Here is a 22,034-nt window from a genome sequence, read left to right on the forward strand (position 1 = left end):
CCAAGGAGGCCCCAGGAGATCTCAAATATTTTTCTGGGGTATAGGATGTAACTAAAGGCTGCAGATACCTAGGAAGTTTACTGTTGAGGATTCTAAGACAGTAGCACATGTAGAGGGCGTAGAGAATCAGGCCACCAGACTGATGGACAAATTTAAGGCTGCTTGCCATTGATGAGGACTTCAGTCCTCCTAGCATTTAGCTTGAGGCTGTTGAAACTCATCCACTTACCATCTCCATCAGGCAATATCTAAGCAGAACCACAGTATTAGCTTCCTCCCGAGAGAGAGTGATTATCATCTGCATATCATCGGTGTACGACATGATGTTAAATACATAGCGCTCGATGATATCAGCTAGGGGGCACATATACAGATTGAATAGCATCAGGCTCAGAGAGGAGTCGTGGGGCAACCCCTATCGCAGTGAGAGAACCTTTGAATAGAATGTTTTGTGTGCCACCTGAAAAGTGTGGTTCTGTAAAAAGAAAGCCAGCCACAGCAGTGCCTTGCCACCAATTCCGCAGTGCAACAGTCATTCAAGAAGAAGGCTGTGGGACACGGGGTCAAAGGATGCGCAGAGGTCCAGCAAGAGCAGTTCTGTAGTGTCACCTCTGTCAACAACCATACGGATGTATTCCGAGGCAAGCAGATGTGCCAACTCTGCACTTGGGGATAAAAATCAGATTGGGTCGCGTGAAGAAGATTCCTAAATCCAATAAAGGAAGAGAGCTATATAATCATATATTTTTCCACAAACTTACAAAAAAAGGGGAGTAATGAGATGGGCCGAAAGTTCTCTGGCTTGGTGTTTAGAAGATAGCATGGCACTGAAGCTATGATGGTCAAGGCTCGCTCCAGAATGACAGGTGAAGAGAGGTTGGATTTCACGAATGTCAGTGTCAGGAGATGATCCTTCAATGTGACAGATTTGAGACTCAAGAGTGCATCACTATCTGCGGAAGATTCAAACCCGACCTTCAGGCAGGGCACATGTCTGACAGCCTCGGGAAAGGCTGAATAGATGGAAGTGACCTTGTCATAAAAATATTGAGTCAAGACATTGCAGTGGCCCTAAGATAGTGGGGCCACTGCAGAGATGCAATCAAGTGAAGAGAGATTTTATTATCAAGAAAAGTTTCCAGGAGGAGTTCTGTGCCATACCTATTTGGCCTGCATAGAAGTCGAGTCACAAAGTCCTGATATGTATATGATAGTCCTTCAGGGCTGCAGGATAATTGGCGTTGTAAATGAGATAGAAGTTTTTGCACCAGATGCATTTTAGACGCTTGCAGTCTTTTTCTAAACAGCTAGCGCTTCATTGAACCATTCTGCTAAAGGCTTCAGCCTTCTAACGGTATGATGAGCTACTGGTGCAATTTGATCTAGTGCACCCTCGATCCAGTCTACCACTGGCCTGTCTCAAAGCAGCGCTCCAGGATGGGGATTCTCCCCTCCAAAGCTTGGGTAAAAGTGATAAGGGTCAACTTAGCCCATTGCCGAACCTGGCTAAGGTGAGATTGCTTGATAGTACAAGGGTGATGAAAGCGGCCTCACTACCTGCAAATGCAATCTCCAAAAAGGTGCAGCTGTTGGACAGTATCAAAATAATTTCAATCCTGCACCTGTGGAGAGACCTGTCAAGCCTAAAATGGCATATCCTGGTGGAATGGCCATGAGTATGGCGGGGGCTGAGACTTCCGACAGCCATATTTCAGATAGAAAAATTACATCCGGTAAGTAGTCAGTCAAGAAGTCATAAAGTTCACATTTATGTATCACTAATGAGTGACAGTTGACAGAGTATAACTCTGGGACCTGAGAGGCATGTGATATCTTAACACTGGCCCAGCAAAACAAAGGAAATAGAAAGGTGAGAAACAAACCCATAAATTAATTAAAAACAGCAGATAGCCAGTCTAAGATGGCGCCCAGTAAAATGGAGCCAGGCAACTCTGAGCGCACTAGAGCGCTTACAAGGAATTGAATGGAGAAGGTGTCGCCAGGTAACACCAATGCTGATAGAGCGCTTCTTGTGGGAGAAGAAAGCTACAGCGGCTGCCCAGCTGCCATAGTTAAATAGTCCATCTCTAAAAGTGGGCGTGGCTATGCCAAGTGGGTGCTGAAACCAGGGGGGGCAAGAAAACACTAACTGGAGCCGAGCAACCCCACGCCCCTTGGAACACTTCCCTACCAGGTGGGAGATACTGGGGAAAAGAAAACAGAGGAAATAAAAAGGTGAGAAACAAACCCATAAACCAATTAAAAACAGAAGGTAGCCAGCAGGTAGCCGGTCTACGATGGCTCTACGATGGCTCCCAGTAAAACAGAGCCAGACAACTCCGAGCGTGCTAGAGCGCTTACAAGGAAATGAAAGGCGAAGGTGTTGCCAGGCCAAACTGATGCTGATAAAGTGCTCCTTTCTTTATTAATGCTTATTTTGTATTGCTGAATTGATTCATCTTACAACTAAATATTGATTGTTAATCTTTACTCATGATTAATGGAGAATAATACTTGAATAACACCAATGAATTACAAAAAGAGATTGAAAACACCTATTATTCAACTAAACTCTGACTGAACTAAAGAAATGATACTTGATAATGAATTATGTTGAGATTTAATTTGACATCTCAACCGACAACAAAGATCCATCAACCTGAGATGATGTGTGGGGTCTCCTGGTGAGGAGTAAGTCACTGTGGATCCCTGTTATCCAGCAGAAATGATGAGTAAAGTTTAGAGCTCATTGGAATATTTTCCACATGCACTGTTTATATAGATTTTAGAGTTTGGATGCATTATTAATATTTAGATTTTATGGTAATTTATCTTAAGTTACACAAGGTTTTCCACAAATATAGGGGCAGATTTACGAGCCCCTTGCGCCACTTTTGCTTCACTTTTCACATGGGAAAAGTGACGCAAAAGTGGCGCAAGGGGCTTGTAAATCTGCCCCATAGCACTTTAAAAAAAAGAGCATTGACAATGCCAATTATCTAAGTAGCTAAATAATCTAATTTTGGCTGGTGTCATAGATGTATGAGTATGAGGGAATATGCGCTATTTAACTTCAAACATTTACCTTCATTTAATGGTTTTCTATAATGCAACTGGGCAAAGATTCAAAGAGAAAACAGAAGTAAAATGCAATCTGAGTGTGATAATAAAATCAAGGGCAAAGGAGAGTATTATGAAGAATCATAAACACTAGAGAAATAGAGTTCATTCAACTGGAGGAAAAAAAGGTGGGTTTAATGTGATAAAATGAGTTTCAGTTCTTATTTGGATTACTAAGATGATCCAAAGGTTTGATGCAGCACAAGCAAACTTCTGATTTACTGCATAGCAAGCTTTGGAATTTTGATAAGTCCAGAAGGTTGTAGTCCACATTCCTTAGACCTTTTATTCTTATGTCTAAATCAGGAAGTCACCATTGATAGTGGCGTATTAGCTGGACTCTTCATCCTGTGAGAAGAAGACAGCATGGGGCATATTATTAAGGACGGCGTTAACATTAGATAGAAGCCCATGTTCACACCAGAACATGGGCTTCTATTGGAATTCTCAAGAGCATATTATCAAGCCCATTATCGCCGCTTGAGCGGCAGTTTTCTGCCGCTAAACCGGCGATCATTTTTAACGCCGTCCTTGATAATATGCCCCCATGTCTCTTATCTTGGCACTCAGTGCGTGATAAAGCACTGTGGGGCATATTATCAAGGACGGCGTTAAAAATTATCGCCGGTTTAGCGCCAGAAAACTGCCACTAAAGCGGCGATAATGGGCTTGATAATATGCCGCAGAGAATTCCAATAGAAGTCCATGTTCTGGTGTGAACATGGGCTTCTATTGGAATTCTCCAGGGCATATTATCAAGCCCATTATCGCCGCTTTAGCGATAATTTTAATGCCGTCCTTGATAATATGCCCCTGTGTCTCTGGTCATCATGCTCAGCATGGGGGAAGGCACCTTGACATATGCCACTTGATGAATGTCGGGGTTTTCACAGCTGCAGACACCCAGGTCCACGCAGAGCATTGACCGGCGGTCAATTTATGGATGCTGCTAAGATGTTAGGCATGGGCTCTTTTTCTTGTACTTCAAAAATTGCCATAACCTAAAGATGTAGGCATGGGTGACCTTAAATATACCTCTAAACAAGATGGTTGCTATTGCAGTGGTTGTTACTTTACATTGTCTATAGCAGGATACCTTTTGTCTCTCCTTGTTTCTGGAATACCTATGTCAGACTCTTTTACAACCCTGACTCATGGTGGCTTTGGTTCCTTGGATATCAACAATTGCTCAAAAAGCATTACCAATATTGCCAAGGAGATTTTTTGCTCTGTATTATCCTAATTGCGATCCTCTGAAGAACACACTTGTCCGATTTTGCAGCCCTTTTTAATATGTTGTGTTGCAAAATGGCTACAGGGAGGACATGCTCTTTCCTCTGGCAATCAAGAAAGAAACTAGAGAAAAAGTCAAAGCGCCTGGTCCTTGATGGTTATCCATCTGAGATTGCAAGCAGGCTATTCAGAGAAGGTGACTATTCGAGTAGATAGTTTTGTAATAAAGGGAGCAGATTTGAAACATCATCCTTTTTGCTAGGTAGCCAATGTAATCCACAAGAGGAGCTATGATAACATTTTATCTGGAAGAGATCTCTTTGTTGTGGAATGAGGCACTCCCTCAAGAAGAACAATAGAGGATAAGGGACATCGACTAGAATGCCGTTATTTAATTTTTCAAAGCAAAGGGCGATTAAGCCACGGACAGATTTTCACAATTGTGGTGATTCCATCGTCTTATGTGAGTGAAGGGAGAATTTTCTGATGAAGCCAATTGTTGATATGTAGATAACTGAAAAAGTGGCATTGAGAGTAAAGCCCAGCAATTGCACTTGGTAGATAGTTGATGGATAGCAATGTTCCACCTTTAATTCAGGAAGGTGATGCTAATAAAACATATGTTTGATTTAGGAGTGAGGAAAATAAACTCTTCTGAATATTCAGCCTCAGGATGAGTTCTCAAAAGTAGTTTTGGAGTTTTGATGAAGCTTTGTTTTGTGTACTTGAGATGTTCTCTTTAATGTGTATGGTTGTGTTTGGTGTGCAGAGAGAACTTAAAAACATTTCACATCCATTTATTTACATGTGCACTTGGTACAGACTACCAACATTGTTCACACGCTTTGTGAGAAAACAGTCAATAAAAACAGTACGATGGGAGACCCTGTGGTACTATACTCATCAGTGAGCTGGCCTTGGTGTGTAGATCTCCTCCCAGCCTGTCATACAGCCCGAAGATATCACAGCAAAGTCACTTATCATCCTCTAGTCAGCTCAGGAAACGGAGGGTGTTATAAACTCAGCTCAGGCTGTCAAGGAGGGCATGAAAAAAAGCAAGCCTTCCCTGACCTTGCCAAGCAACATGGAAGGATTTTGTGTTCCCTTCTCCACTGACAACACCCGTCTTGTCAATTTCTGTCTTACCCGAGTGGAGCCTTTTTGAGACTCTTAGGTGACTCACATTTTTTGCGATGAGTGGAGGAGCAAATATCCACACATCGTTGGCCAATGTGTGAGGTTTTACACATACCACCAAAGCACACGATCAAGGAGGGGCTATGGAATTAAAATCTGCCTCCCACACTTGGGTGCCCTGGTCAATTCCTTCAAAACTACAGTTAAAGTGAAGTTAGGAAAACACTTTACAGTCAGAGAATCACTACATTTTCTTACCTTAGTTATGCAGCCATAATTTTCCTACAACCCTGATGTTCATACCCACAGATAAGATGACACAGATTGCATGACTAATGTCATCAGCAATTACATCACTGGTTTCATCACATATTACCTCACCATTGACGTCATCAATAATGTGTTGTGTTGTATTGTGTTGTTATGTGCGGTTATTTACTATTTTCACATGGCCTGATCTTTGGCCAGACCCTGCACTCCGCCTCAATATGAGCATGACCCATTGTGCAAGACTTTCCTCTGTGAAAATTGCGCATTCAGTGGAGAGTCTGGCCTCAGCCAGGACCTAATACAAGCCATAACATGGACATACCCCACTTTGCATCACCGTCACAACTGTTGCAGAGAGAAGGGATTGTTCTTCATAGTGAAACAGCCCACTGTGTATGGCCTTTAATAAAGCCCTACACCTAGTCTCTATGACTTTCCCCTTATTTTATCTCCAGGTTGGATGGCAGATTTGCATTCTTAGTTCATTTGATACAGCAGTAATGACTTTCATTTTCCTAAGCATAAAGAGGCAGATTTACAACTTCTGGCGCATCTCTGGCAATAAGCAGAGATGTGCCAGAACAGATGCGTCAAATAATCCCCCCCTTGCGCCACCACGGATGTGTCGCATTTACAATGCGGCGCACCATGGTGCAAGGAGGGGAAGATGCGTAATGCATCTTGTGGCGTACGGGTGGCCCATTGCTGGAGTCACGTAGCAAGCGCGAGGCAACTACTGCAATGCACAGGGGCCGCCCATACTTAACGTGGTGCGTCACTCCTTACGCCTGCAGGCGTAAGGATTTGACGAAGCAGCGTCGTAAAACTGACTGTGTCAGTTTTACAGGGCTTTCCTGTGAGGGAACACCCACCCTGCGACAGAACGCCCACATGAAACCAGACGCAGGTTTTATGTGGCGCAGGGCTTTACAACATGATGCATCTGCCTAGATGCGTCACGTTGTAAATAAGTCGCAACGTGGCGCACGGTTTATGCCGCCGCTGCGTCACAAAAGTGACGCAACGGCGGCGTAAAAGTGTCGCTAGGGGCTTGTAAATCTGCCCCCTAATCTTCAGCGTTAAGCCTAGTGAAGTTTAAAGTACAACTAATTGTATTGCCTTTATTTTCTTTCTGTAGGTGCAAAGTTCCACGGCATAGGCTATCCATGTCATCAATGAGATCATCCCTGTGAAGTCAAATGCAGTGCTTCGATGAGTGACTCATGTTTGCTTTGTTTACAATAACTGATTGATTTGTGTGATTTTAAGAGTTAATTGTTCTAAATCCTTCGCCCACTCAAACTGTGATTCAACTAAAAGCTGATTAATTTGACCAGATTGGATTTGTAAGTGTGATGTGTCACAGAGGCCGAAGGCCCTTTATGAGAGATATTTATTTCAAACATCGCTGCCTTGTGATCCGACCAGGTATGAGGTAAAGGGCCTGTTTCAGTCAAAAGGGGAATATTTGTAAAGACACCATTTGAAGTGTGCCCCGCAAGGTGGGTCGGGCCGTTCACCAATTGAGAAAGGGCAACGCTGGACATGGTATGAACTATTATGTATGAAAATTTGTCTAATTATTGCCTTATTCTCCTCAATAAAAAAGGGCCATATTTATGAACCTGTTTGCGTTGCTCTTGCACCACGCAAGAGCGACGCATACCATAAGTCAGATATTTGAAGCCATGCAAAGCCAATTTATTAACACAACACAGTGCAAATTGCTGCTTTGATACTTTGCCCTGGAAAGACATTCCATGGGCGTTGCGTGGATGTTCCCATGAAATGCCCCTGGTTTATGACGCTTTTCCCGATTTACAAGTCTTTGTAATCCTGGGAATGCACCAAAAAGATACACATTCCCAGGACAGGCAGAACATGGAGAAATAGCTTTACTTACTTGGGGGCATATCATCAAGGGCCGACGTTAACATTATCGACACTTTTGCGTCCGTTTTCGGGCGAAAAGTGGCAATAATGTTAACGTCCATGCCCTATCAGCATGGACACGCTAACGCGTGAATCCATGCCTTAGCACCCATAATCTTATCGCCTCGCATCGCTAATGAGATGCGAGGTAGGCGTTCCTGTGTGAACTGCAGCGATATTAATCGCTAACAGGCGTTCTCTCTATCATCAATCAAATCGCTAACCAGTCTAGCGACAATAAAACTAGCGCTAACCGGCTACATCGCCGGTTTCTAACACCTACTAATTTTCCGTGTTAGCCATGTATATCATGGGAGGTGGACTGTTATGCTAAGTCCACATCTCCCTATCTGCAATGTTGTGCTCTAGAGCAATTTTTCATCGCAGGTAATCCAGCGATAGTGAAACCTATCGCCGCTATTTCCAGGATTTCTATCGCCTCGGTGATGCATGTTGCTGATAGTGCGCTAACCGGGCGATAGAATCCGGCGATAGATGGTGTTAGGATTTTGCACGATACACATGGCCAGCGATAATTATAGCTGGCCGTTGATGATATGCCCCTTGTTACTTTCTCTTTCAATGTGCATTCTGCAGCACACATAGGAAGAGGAATATGCCTCCCAGGATTGTATTTTTGTGCAAGAAGGTGTCCCTTACTTCACAAAAACAATCCTGCATGCAACACAGGCACCCTTGCACCATGGTGCACAGGAAGCCTTCATTGGTGTTAGTCAGCCCATTGTGCGCCGTGCAGTGCATCGCAGCAATGTGACTTACTGTGCTGCACTGTACCACTATTTTATAAATATACCCATAATGTCATTGTTCCTGTGCTGTTGCAGTTGGATTTTTGTACAAAATACTCATAATTATGCAATCAGGCATAATAGTGCTTTTTTTGGGAATTTAGCATTAAAAGTATAATGCAAGATTACTGAAATTACTCAGATTACTCCTGTGTAATAAGAGTTTCACTCAGGCCTAATGTATTTCAATGGATTTTGTTTTTTATTAAAATTAGTTCTTGTCTAATTTTAACATATAGCTATGATGTCATTTAACCTTTGTATTTTTTCAGTGAAATTGTGCTGTGTTTTGATCATATTCTAAATTAGCCCAACGTCCAACCTCTGGCAGTGCCCAACCCTCTGCTGGTACCCATTGGCCACTTCTCGCCATGCGCTACAGTGGTTTGTTCTAGGCACTGCATGCAACCATCAGCAGATGGGCAACTCCAGCTGCAGGCAGCCTCTATCTGTGTGCAGCAGTGGTTGGGCACAATCCTCAAAGGGTATCACTCTGCTTTGCATTTTCCCAGCCACTGCTGTGCACATGGTTTGTCTGATAAAACATTTACTATTTTGAATTTAGGGATCTGTTATGTGACCTGAGAAGATGGGTAGGGTGAGTAAGCAAATGTAAAAAGTGGATGCTGTACTTATGCAGATATCTCCCTCTTTTACTATTTTACTATTTTAAACACTTTAAATCATAGGGGCAGATTTACAAGCCCCGTACGCCACTTTTGTGCCGCCGTTGCGTCACTTATGTGACGCAGCCGCGGCGCAAAGCCAGCGCCATGCTGCAGGGTATTTACAACATGACGCATCTAGGGAGATGCGTCACGTTGTAAAGCCCTGCGCCACATGAAACCTGTGTCAGGTTTCATGTGGGCGTTCTGTCGGGGGGGGGGGGGGGGGCGTTCCGGCACAGGAATGATTCGGAAAAGTGGCTGAGTGAAATCTACAAGATTTCACTCAGTCACTTTTCCGACCCCGCTGCGTCTAAACCTTGTGCCTGCTTGTAGCAGGCGTAAGGTGTGACGCAGCACAGCTAGTATAGGATGCCCCTGAGCAGTGCTGGAGTTTCGTCGCGCTTGCGACACAACTCCAGCACTGCATCACTTTTATGACATCAGATGCATCATGCATCTGTATATTCGTGTGCCATGGTGCGCCGCATTGTAAATGCGGTGCATCCATGGTGGCGAAAGAGGTGTCTGCCGTGACGCAAAATAACTGGCGCATCCCTGCTGATATGCAGGGATGCGCCAGTTATTGTAAATCTGCCCCATAATGCCTAAAATACCTAAAAACTCACAGCTCACTGCAAATTTTAACCCACTTTTTTCATACCTACATTAACATCTCAATGCTCATTTACCTCAGGGAAAACTTTAAATTCATCAGCTCCAATTCCAACAAAATGGCTTTCAGAAGTGTCTCACTTTTGTCTTGAATACAAAATGTTATTGCTCTAGTTGTTCTTCAGAAATATGTGGTGGCACTGGAGTTGATCTTCAGGAAGATAACTGACAAACTGCTGCTGGTGTTGGAAGTACATGTCTCATTCTGAATGTTATAATGTTTTAATGAAATGAATGAGGAAGATATTTGAGAATTCATAGAGAATGTGCCCTCCTTTTAGCTTTCAAAAGCCCTAGCCGTAAGTTCTATAACTAAACAACCCCTCATTTTGTTCATTTATTTCCTCAATACATTAGGGGGCAGATTTACAAGCCCCTTGCGCCACTTTTGCGTCACTTTTCCCATGTTAAAAGTGACGCAAAAGTGGCGCAAGGGGCTTGTAAATCGGCCCCTAGGTTTTACAGCTTTGATTTTATTAGGATGGTTTAAGTGTATCACTCAGTTTGTCATGAATACAGAATGTTAGCACTTTAGATGTACATTAGAACACTGTAGTGAACCTGCAGCTAATTTTAACGCCGTGCTTGATAATATGCCCCTAACTGCTGCTGGTGTTGGAAATACATGTTTCAATCTGCATTTTTGAATGTTTTGCTGAAATGAACAAGGAAGATATTTGAGAATTCATAGAGAATGTGCCCTCCTTTTAGCTTTCAAAAGCCCTAGCTGTAGGAGAGTAGGATCTGCTTCACACCCACTTTTTGCTGGTGTTTCAAAGTTTTTCGACTTTAGTCTGGCTGTGGCCCTGCTAATCAGGACCACAGCCTAGCTGCTTCCTCTCTAAAATGGTTTCCATGTACATTAGGTACATATCTAATTGGATTCTGGAGTGCCTTATAAGCCCCTAGTATATGGTATACTATGTACCTAGGGCATAGGTATTCAGAGGCCTACCAGGGGCTGCAGCATGTATTATGTCACCCCTGGGAAGCACTCCAAAATGACACCACAGGTCTGCTACTGCAACCTGGGTATGGGTCTGCTTGCACCCCTTACTGTGGTATAGGCTGCCTATATCACTACCTTATACAGACACATATAAACCTATAAGCCACTCCTATGGCAGGCCTTGACAAGCCTGAAGGCAGAGTGCTTGGTTTTATGTGAGAGGGTGCCCAAGCATGAGCTGAGCCCCTCTGCAGCCTTCGGAAATACTTCCTTATGCATGTTCTATGATACAGCCATACCATATACTCTTAAGTGCATTATAACCACGCGGTAAATGCTAACTTTGAGATGGTTGCATCAAAACATGTCGTGGTTGGTGTCAAACGCTTTGGAATACTACCCCCCACAAGTTCTGATGGCGGGGGTAGCATTCCATCCTTCTAGAGGGAGAGACATGTTCACACTGGCTTAACCCGGTTAAATCCTTTCAAAGCCCTGGCCTCCTGCAGCTGACCGAAACTCCAGCAGGGGAGGCCTGGACAATAGGTTTCCTGTCACAGGGAAGTGTAACCACCTCCCCAGACAGGCTAATGGGTATTGGGGCAGGGTGGGTGCATTCACAGAATGCTTGTGAGACACTGCCTGGGGCACAAAAGGTGCCCCTGTGCATAGCCCAGTTCAAACCGGTTGCAGGGGCACTCAGCCCCTGCTCTGGTGTGAAACTGGACAAAGGGGAAGGGGTGTAACCACCCCCACCCCAGGCCCACCCATAGGTGGAGCCTTAGCATTAGTCCATCCCCTAAACTTAGTATAAGTATAGGAATCCAGTCCCTAGGACTTTAGATTACCCTGGACGAACCTCTGAAACATATATCCTGGACCTTTGACTTTCTATCACGACTAGAAGATGGAAGAAATCTCCCTTGGGGTCAAGGAGTGACTCCGCTGCTTGGCAGGCACCAAAGAAGCAACTGACCAGTCTGCATTACTGAAGCTCCCACCAGACACCGAAGTCTCTGCATCCCCAGAGGTGGATTTCTAGATTTCTCCGAGGCTACCCTGAGTCCACAGTAAAGCTGAGACCCGTGGCTATTGTGGGTAATGTGGAACCCTGACCCCTGGTCACCATGAACTTTTGCAGCAACAACACCTTCTTGGTCATCCTGGAAGTTGTGCTTTGGGCTCCGAGTAGCCCCAGCCTTGAGCACCTCCTGCACCGAAGATTGTTGGCCTACACTCTACGAGTGACCCGTGGGCCAGCTCCAAGTGTGACCACTTGAGGCTCCTTCGCGATCACTAGCCCGTTGGCTAGCAGGTCCCCATGAAGGCAACTCCACTTCTACTTGTGCTTTTCTGGTTTCTCCAGACTTGCTCTTACTTACCCTTGCTGGGTGAGTTCATCAGACCTTGCTGGTCTGCACCACAGTCCTTTCTCTGATTTTCTGAGACTTGCCGTTGCCAAGGCTTGTTGGGTCCTACCTGGTCGCCAACACCGCAGCTCTCGACAGACTTTGTGGGCCAGATAGAATCCGGCTCATAGACTTCGTCGACACCTCCTGGACCTCGTGGCTGAAGAGTCAAGACACCCATCAACTCACCTGAAGCACCCGACATCTGTGGGTATTGGTCCATCCTGCCCTAGGTCACTGGCCAGTGACCCAGACTCTGTCCCCTCTGCTTTCAGGTTCCTTACATACTAGATCCAGGCTTGGATCTCTCCGGACACTTCTCCTCTTCACGGCAGCAGCAGTTCTTTGCAGGCTTCCATTGGAATCGACGACGCAACCCGAAACCAAAAGACACCTATGCACCCGGCTTCCCTGGGTGAGGTAACTCAAGTACTCCGGTACTCTCTAGGGTGCTAGCCCTAGAACTGTCTAAGTCCAAAAGGGTTTGGTCCTAGTTTTTTTTGAAGTGTCCCTAATCTTTAAAATTTCAACCGCGACATTCCCCTTAAAAAGTAATAGGAACCCGCGGTTGTGTTTCCACACTGCATACGGCTCCCGTGGGTCCCCTGTGTCACTACGTTGGGTGGTTCCTTGGGGTCCCAGCGATTCTAGAGGTAATAGGCAACTTGTCTATTTCAGTCGTGGTTATTATACCACTATTTTAGTATATGGTTTGGTACGCCCCTAGGGCCCAAACGTGTATTTGTGCTTTTACTGATGCTTAAACACTTGTAACTGAAGTACTTCAAACTCCAGTCTCATAAAGAGACTAGAGGGGTGTGTATTATCTTAAATACATATATTTTAAATATATACCTGGTGTGGTTGTCTTTTCATTTGATCATTCAAGAGATTATAGACTGGTAAAACAAGCTGCTTTACATTCCTTCAAGACTTAGCCTGAAGGCTGCTCTCCATAGCTACCACTAGGATAGCTTTCACATAAGGTTGTCTTTAACCTATCACCAAAGGGGTTGTTTGGACTGATACAAGGTGCCCACTAGAACTAGTGGACAGCATATATCAGGCCACCTTCTCACACTAGCCATAAGTTCTATAACTAAACAACCCCTCATTTTGTTCATTTCTTTCCTCAATACATTAGGTTTTACAGCTTTGATCTTATTAGGATGATTTAAGCGTGTTACTCAGTTTGTCATGAATACAGAATGTTAGCTCTTTAGTTGTTCATTAGAACACTGTAGTGAACCTGCAGCAGTGGTTGGGCACAATCCTCAGTGGGTATCACTCTGCACTGCATTTTCCCAGCCACTGCTGTGCACAAGGTTTGTCTGATGAAACATTTACTATTTTGAATTTAGGGATCTGTTTTGTGACCTGAGGAGATGGGTAAGGAGAGTAAGCAAATGTAAAAAGTGGATGATGTACTTATGCAGATAATTACCTCTTTTACTATTTCACTATTTTAATCCCTTTAAGTAAATAGGGGCAGATTTACAAGAAAGTGACGCATCTGTAGAGATGCGTCACTTTCCCTGCGCCACCATGAAAAACCCTTGCGTCATCATGGATGCACCATATTTACAATACGGCACACCATGGCGCAAAGATTGACAGATGCGTCAAAAATTCAGACGCATCTGTTGATGGAAAAGTCACGCATTACTGGAATTGTGTCGCAAGCATGGCGTAACTCCAGCAATGCGTGTTGCGGCCTATTCCCAATACACTGCGTCACTCCATACGCCTGCCTCAAGCAGGCGTAAGGTTTTGACACAGTGGAATCCTAAAAGTCACGCAGTGAAATCTTGTAGATTTCACTGCATCACTTTTAAGAGGCGTTCCTGCGTGGCGATGCCTACCCTGCATACATTATACCTGACGCAGGTATAATGTCTCGCAAGGCTTTACAACGTGACGCATTTCCCTAGATGCGTCACGTTGTAAATGGGCAGCAACTTTTACGCTGCCGATGCGTCACAAAAGTGATCCAACAACAGTGCAAAAGTGACGCAAGGGGCTTGTAAATCTGCCCCATAATGCCTAAAATTACTAAAAACTCACACCTCACCTCACATTTTAAACCACTCTTTTCATACCTACATTAAAATCTCAATGCTCATTTACCTCAGGAAAAACGTTACATTCAGCAGCTCCAATTCCAAGAAAATGGCTTTCAGAAGTGCCTCACTTTTGTCTTGAATACAAAATGTTAGGGGCATATCATCAAAAACCGGTGATAATTATCGCTAAGCGCACTTAGCGCTAGGATAATTATCGCCAGCTATAGCTGAATTTTATTGCTGAGATAGCGTGCTATCAGCAACGCTTATCTCAAAAGCGATAAAATTCCTGGCGCAAGATGGCAAATGTGCGATTATCGCTGGAAATCCAGCGATAATCGCACAAGGTTTGGTGATAGCTTGTTGATAGGGCAGGGAATACTTAACCATGATATCCACCTTCCATTGGATATCATGGCTAAGTCAAACTAAAAGCAGGCGTAAGGAAAGTAGCGATAACCGCTGTTAGCGCTTCTTTTCTTATTGCTATGCTTGTTAGCATGCCCATTGATAATTGGAGCAGTTATTTTGGGAAGGAACGCCCACTTTGCATTTCATTAGTGATGCAAAGATGGGCGTTACGGGAAAGGGCGCTACGGCAAGGATTCACGCGATGGGGTGACCTTGCTGATAAAGCGCGAAAAAGATTGCCGCTTTTCGGCCGAAAACGGCCGCAAAAGCGGCGATAATGGGCTTGATAATATGCTCTATGGAATTCCAATTGAAGCCCATGTTAGATGTGAAGGACATCTAACTTCTAGGAGTTTCCACCTGCCTGCGCCTGTTATGATTCCTCCATCAAGAATGTGTATTGGGCTGAGATAGTAAAAAGTGGGGCCTGGCTGTAGCTGGGACAGGATATTCCTGGTACAGTGGATAGTGTTGGAAATTGCCCTCTCTGAAGGGTCACCCCAAACCTTTTGCCTTCCTCTTCTTCTTTTTGCTGAATTATTTTTGTTGGTCTTAGGACTCTGAGCACTTTACCACAGCTGATCAATGCTAAAGTGCATGTGCTTTTTCCCTAAACTTTTGTGTAATTGGTCTATACATGATTGGCATATTTAATGTATGTGTAAGTTAAATGCTAAATTTAACTACATGCTTTAGCAAACAGACTCCAGAAACCACCCCACCTCCAGCAACGACAACCAGCCCAACATCACCACCTGGACACCGGTCACCATCGAGGACAACACCACGACCATGAAGAGCACGAACTCAGGAGCCCCCACGGGCCCCTGCCCGCCTCACATCTTCCACAGAGACGCTGCCACCATAGCACCCGAACTACGCCGCACCATCAACCTTTGAATCTGGCATCTTCTCCGATAACTGGAAGCAGGCAGGGGTCAAGCCCCTCCTCAAGAAACCATCGGCTGACCCGACGAACCTGAAAAACTACCGTCCCATCTCTCCCCTTCCCTTCGCAGCCAAAGTCACGAGAAAATCGTCAACGCCCAGCTGACCACCTTCATAGAAGAGAATACCATCCTCTACTCTTCCCAGTCTGGATTCCGCAGCAACCACAGCTCCGATACCGCCCTCCTGGTCGCCACCGATGACATCCGCATGCTACTCGACCAGGGCCACAGCGCGACCCTCATCCTGCTAGACCTCCATGCAACCTTCGACACAGTCTCCCACCGCAATCTTGCTGCCAGACTCCATGACGCTGGCATACAGGGAACCGCCCTTCACTGGATCCGCTCCTTTCTTGCCAGCAGAACCCAAAGGATCAGACTTCCTCCCTTCCTCTCAGGAATCCACAGAGATCAACTGCAGAGTACCCCAAAGACCATTGCTCAGCCCCATCCTAGTCAACATCTACATGGCCCCCTTCACCGCCATTGTCAGACAACATGGGCTGAGCATTGTATCATACTCCGATGACACCCAGATCATCCTCTCCCTCATGAAGAACCCCGAAGACACCAGATTCAGCATCCAGGAAGGAATAAAGACAACACAGCATGGATGAGCAGCAGATGCCTAAAGCTCAACTCGGAGAAGACAGAGGTCCTCGTCCTTGGACCCTCCCTCACCGCTTGGGACAACACCTGGTGGCCCTCCGCCCTCTGAAACCCACCCACCCCGACGGACCACGCCTATTACCTCGGCATCATTCTAGACTCCTCCCTCACCATGGCTCGCTAGATCAATACCATCGCCTCCACCTGTTTCAACTCCCTCCGCATCTTCCGCAAGACCTTCAAGTGGTTACCCTCGAGGCCAGAAAGACCGTCACCCATGCACTTATAACAAGCAAACTTGACTACGGAAACACTCTCTATGCTGGAATCAACAAATCCCCACTACACACACTCCAGACCATGCAGAACACTGCAGCCAGACTCGTCCTTGGCATTCCAGGACATAAGCACATGATCCAACACCTGCGTGACCTCCACTGGCTCACCGTCGGGAACAGAGTAACTTTCAAGCTACTCACCCGGGCCTACAAATCCCTCCACAACATCGGACCCAAATACCTCAACGAAAGAGTCTCTTTCCACATACCCAAAAGAAACCTCTGCTCAGCTGACCTCACCCAAGTAGAGACCCCGCACATCTGCAGAAACAGAGCAGGTGGAAGAGCCTTCTCCTACATCACAGCCAAGGCCTGGAACGAGCTTCCAGTCAACATCAGACACTCCCCATCACTGCACACCTTCAGGAAGACCCTCAAGACCTGGCTTTTCGGCTGACCCAGAGCTGCATCCCCCCCAGCACCTTCAGACCCTCATGGGTGAGCAGCGTGCTTTAGAAGCCCCCTGATTGATTGATTGAATGCTACTGGTGGGCTGCAGCACTGATAGTGCCATTCATAGAAGTAGGCTTTCAAACCTGTCTAAGGCTTGCCACTACATTTCCTGGGTGTTCTGTTTACTGCCACTTCGACTTGGCATTTAAAACTACTTGCCAAGCAGTAAACTCCCTTTTTAATACATATAAGTCACCCCTAAGGTAGGCTCTAGGTAAAACCTAAGGGCAGGGTGCTATATAAGTAAAAGGTAGGGCATGTACTGTTATGTTTTGCATATCCTGGTAGTGACAAACAGCCTATTTTGCTTTTAACTACTGTGAGGCCTACTCCTCTCATAGGTTAGCATTGAAAATTCCTTAAAACACTTTTAAGCTGTAATTCCTGATCAAAGAGGAGTGGCTTTTCATGTTTCATGTTTTTCGAATAGTAATGATAAATATTCCTCCTGGTGAATTTGGATTTAACTTTACTGTTTTAGAAATGCCACTTTTAGAAAGCGGACATTTCTTTGAGCTTACTCCTCTGAGTGCCTTGCAACCTGTCTCCAATACTAATCCAATACTCATTTGGTCTAAGTGACAGCTACACTGTGAGCTAGATAACCGCAACACAGGAAGGAGAGGTGTGTCTGAGTACCCATCTAACTACATTTGCATTATGATGGCCTTGCCTGGGCAGGATGTAAGGGAGGGGCTAACACTTCTCTTGAATAGGCTATGTCCGGTCTCCATTCAAAGGACTGATTAACCCCCACAGACACCCTGGCAGACAGGACTGGGTTAAAAGGGATTTTTGTGCACTTCAGAAAGATGATTTGAAATCACTCCTGCATCAAAGGAGCCAACCCCTTTGACCTCTAAAACCAGACACTACTGGACTTGTAACTAGTCTGCGCTGCTTAACAGACTGGAATGGACTGACTTTCTGCTTTTTGCCCTGCTGCCTGCTGGTCACTCACCCCGTTGAAGGGGAGCTGGACGCTGCTTTCTTTGTAAGTTATCTCCAAGGGCTTGTTAGCTTGCCTCCTATTTAAGAAGTCTCAGGGCCATAAAAGACTTCATTCTCGGCTGCTAGACTCTGTCGTTTGTGAGCCTGGCAGCCCAGTTCACCACAGTCAACGATTTGCTCTCTGACGCACAGAGGGGCTCAGCAACGGTCAGCGCTTCCCTCCTGATGTGCAACCAAGAACCAGTGTCTTTTGCTCCTGATCAGCACTTTGTTTTTGACATGAATTTTCTTGATTACACTGGTCTCAAGGCACTAGTGAGAAACGTACGTTTCAGTGCCTCTCGGGGCACTCTTTTGGCCATGATACTGCAAAGAAGACAAACAATACCACTCCCTGCATTCATTCAAGTTATTTTTTGGCAGTCTAACATGACCTGATGATTGTGAGTGTGGTGCAAACACTGTCTTTACCCTGATACTTTAAAACTGCATATCTTATTAAACCATTATTTGGGCTTTTGTCATTCTGGTCTTGTTTTATTCAGTAAAGAGTATACTATTTTTTCTAGACTGGTGTGGAGTCCTTTTGTGGTGTTTTCCGGGGGGTTACTGTATCTAAACATGCACAAATACTTTGCACATCGCCTCTTTAGATAAGCCTGACTGCTCTGTGCCAAGCTACCAGAGGTTAAGCACAGGCTACCTTCTAGTGTGTATCTAGCTTACCCTGACTAGAATTGTGATTCCGGCTTGCCAGGGTGCATACTCTGACAATCAAAACCCAATTTATAATAGCTGAGGAGGAGATATACCCTGCTCTGATTACATTTCAGGACCTTGCCTCAGCACACACAAAGAAACCTGACACCAGGCCTGCGCTGCCTTGTCACCCAGGACAGTTTGGAACTAGGACCAGGGGAAGGGAAAGAACAGATTACAACATGTTTTGGGGGTAAGTTACGAAATTCACTCATAAAAAGGCTGCCACCATTTATAAAAAAGGGACCTTCACAACCACTCAGCAGAACACTCCTGGATCTGTGGAAGATTAACAAGAATGACTGCCCTTCTGCTGAACTGACTGATTAGTTGTCTGAAAGAAGGAAGATTGGACATGCTCACTTTGATCGCAGGCTACATGGAGTGAATCCAAGGGTCAGTTGGCTGACCTCTTGTGTGAGATACAGGTACACAACACACTTCCAAAGGCCTCCCTGCAACTTCCCAGCTCACTAGCACCAGCTAGACTTGCCTGGAACTGCCTGAGCCCTGCTGCTTGTCTCTGCTGGAGGAGCCCCTAGATTCTGGACCCTTGGCTAACATCAGTGAGATCTTCTCCACAATAAGAAGCTTAAAATCCTTAAGTTTGGGCTCTTTGTAACCGCTATGGGCCGGTTCATGTCAAAAGCCTGCAACCCACGACAACCACCAACACAAAGCTCCAGTGAGATCTGCTCTTTATCCTGACAGTGACTGCCCACGATACACAGAAATATAAGACCTGCACTTCGTGCTGATAGCGATTGTCGTGATGATCAATCAATGCAAAGCTCAAGCAATGACTGACTCTGTGCTACAGCAACAACCCTCTGCGACACCTGCCCTGCTCTTTCTATCAAAAACCTCATCCTCAGGACCTCCTCCATTGGGAACAGAATACTTTGTGCTCGACTTGAGAAGTTAACTCTTCAGTTGGACTAACCTGGTCCCGGTACCCAACCCACACTCCATTAGATTTTGTTTGTTTATATGTCATTCTATTTATTAAAATGTACTCTATTTTTCTAAATTGGGTTGGGATTTTTCTTGTGTTGTGTTTTTACTTTATTACTGTTTGTGTGCTGCATACATACTTTACACATATCCTGTATGTTAATTCTGACTGCTTTTGTGCCAAGCTCCTAGAGTGTAATGCACAGGTTAATTTAGTGACTTTTGTTGCTCACCATGATAAGGATGGTGGTAGTTTTTTGACTGGGGCTTCCACTCCTTCTAACAATACCCCAGTTTCCTACAACTAGAGAATAATCTGACAGGATGATGCTGCTGTTGTTAGTACATGTTTACTTACAACATAAGACATTCATCTTATATGGCTAAGGAAGCTAGTGTGAATTTAAACGAAATGTGTTCACATCTTAGCTTCTGGAGCACCTTTCATAACCTCTATGAGAAAATTATGAACCGACAATGTGTACTTATAGTTAGGTCAGAGCTTCCATAGGATGAGTGTTTTTTGTTTTGCTGATACTGTTGTCTCCAATTGACGAATCTGCACAAAAAATTTAATACAAAAGGTTCAACCACCACAGCGTCTTCATGAAATGTTTCACACCTAGAGCCCGATTTACAAAAATAAACTTAGACTAAAAGTCTAACTTTACAACTTTCGGTATTCACAAAGGTAAACTTAGACAGAAAGTCTAATTTTACGACTTTCGGTATTCACGAAGGTAAGTTACGAGAAGTATCTTTACGTCCGCAATTGGGGCGATTCCACTCTGCACCTGGAGTGTACTCTCTGCAGAGTACACTCTAGGCACGGATTGGAATCTCCACACTCCCCTCCCCGAAATCCAGAATGTGTCCCCAAGGTGTCCAGTCATGTGGTGTCCCATAAGGTAGTGGCAAATGTAAGCCTATCGCGCCAAACCAAGATGTGCAGTGTTTTATGCCAAAGTGTGAGGGTGACTGCAATTGGACCCTGGAATGATGTGGGGTGTGATCCTCCTTAAATGGCCCTGAGACAGCCACCCAGCCTCATGGCCTGCCAATCCATATGGTAAGCTGGCCCAGAGTCAGGGAGGTGATCCCAGTGGTTGATGGCTATGAGTTGAGCCGTCCAATAATGTTTCTGTATGTTGGGAGAGCTATACTGCCATCATACCAGCCCTTGTCAAGGGTTTGACTGGTATCCTTGCAGGTCCCTTGTCCCCAAAGCAATATATGAGTTCTCTCAGTCGATGACTTGGAAAGACGCTTGTGGGGTTGGGTAGGACGTATTTTGGAGGGCATACAGAAAACAGGGATGTGCCATCATTTTAAATAAAGCTTCCTTACCTAAAAGTGACAGAGGCAAGCCCTCCAGTGATGAGTCAATGGATGCTTTAGGTTAAGGGTGTAAAAAGCATGGGAATCAATTTGGATATAGATTCCCAAATACCAGAACCCCTCTTTGACAATTCGAATGGTGCAGCTGCTCATCCGGGTAGAAGATAGCTCAGGGATTTACTGCAATTAATGGTGTGCCATGAGTATTTATGAAAGAGTCTGAATATATGAATGATTCTATCTAGGATGTGATCTGGATCTGAGACATTGAGCAAAATACCATCCGCATAGAGGGAGATCTTATCATCCCAGTCTGCTGTCCATTGAAGCCCTCTAATCAGGGGGACTCCCCATATCCAAGCTGCGAGTGGCTCTAGGATGAGGGTGAATATTAAGGAGGAGAGAGGGCAGTCTTGACGTGTGCCACGCTGGAACCTGAATACCAAGGACATGCCAGCATTCACCATTACCTAAGTTAGAGTGTCAGTGTAAAGGAGCCGTATCCATGACCGAGAGCATGGGCCAAAGCCAAACCATTTCAGAACCTCAAACATAAATTGCCACTCAACAGTATCAAAGGCCAAATGAGCATTGAGGGAGAGAACAAGGGCATCCTCCTGTATCCCTGCCGCATGACCCAGAACACCATGCAGGCATCACAGATTAAGAGCTGTATTATGCCCTGGCATAAAGCCGGACTGGTCGGGGTGGATCAGCATTGTGACCAAACGGGCCAGCCTTGAGGCCAAAAGCTTTGCTAGAATTTTACCCTCTGCATTGAGTAACGACATAGATCTGTAGGAGGCACAATCTTCTGGCGGTTTGCCTTCCTTGTGTAAAGCAATTAGGTACTCTCTTGTCTCTGGGTAAGAAGCCCCGTTCACAACTTTCAATAAACATTTTAAGGAGTTAAAGGACGATCGTGGGTGAAGTAAGCTTGTATAGCTCAATTAAGAGGCTGTTGGGCTATACTGCCTTTCCAGAATGAAGGACGGTGATTACCTGCACT

The sequence above is a fragment of the Triturus cristatus genome, chromosome 5_2, assembly GCF_964204655.1.
Source record: "Triturus cristatus chromosome 5_2, aTriCri1.1, whole genome shotgun sequence".
Taxonomy (NCBI): Eukaryota; Metazoa; Chordata; class Amphibia; order Caudata; family Salamandridae; genus Triturus; species Triturus cristatus.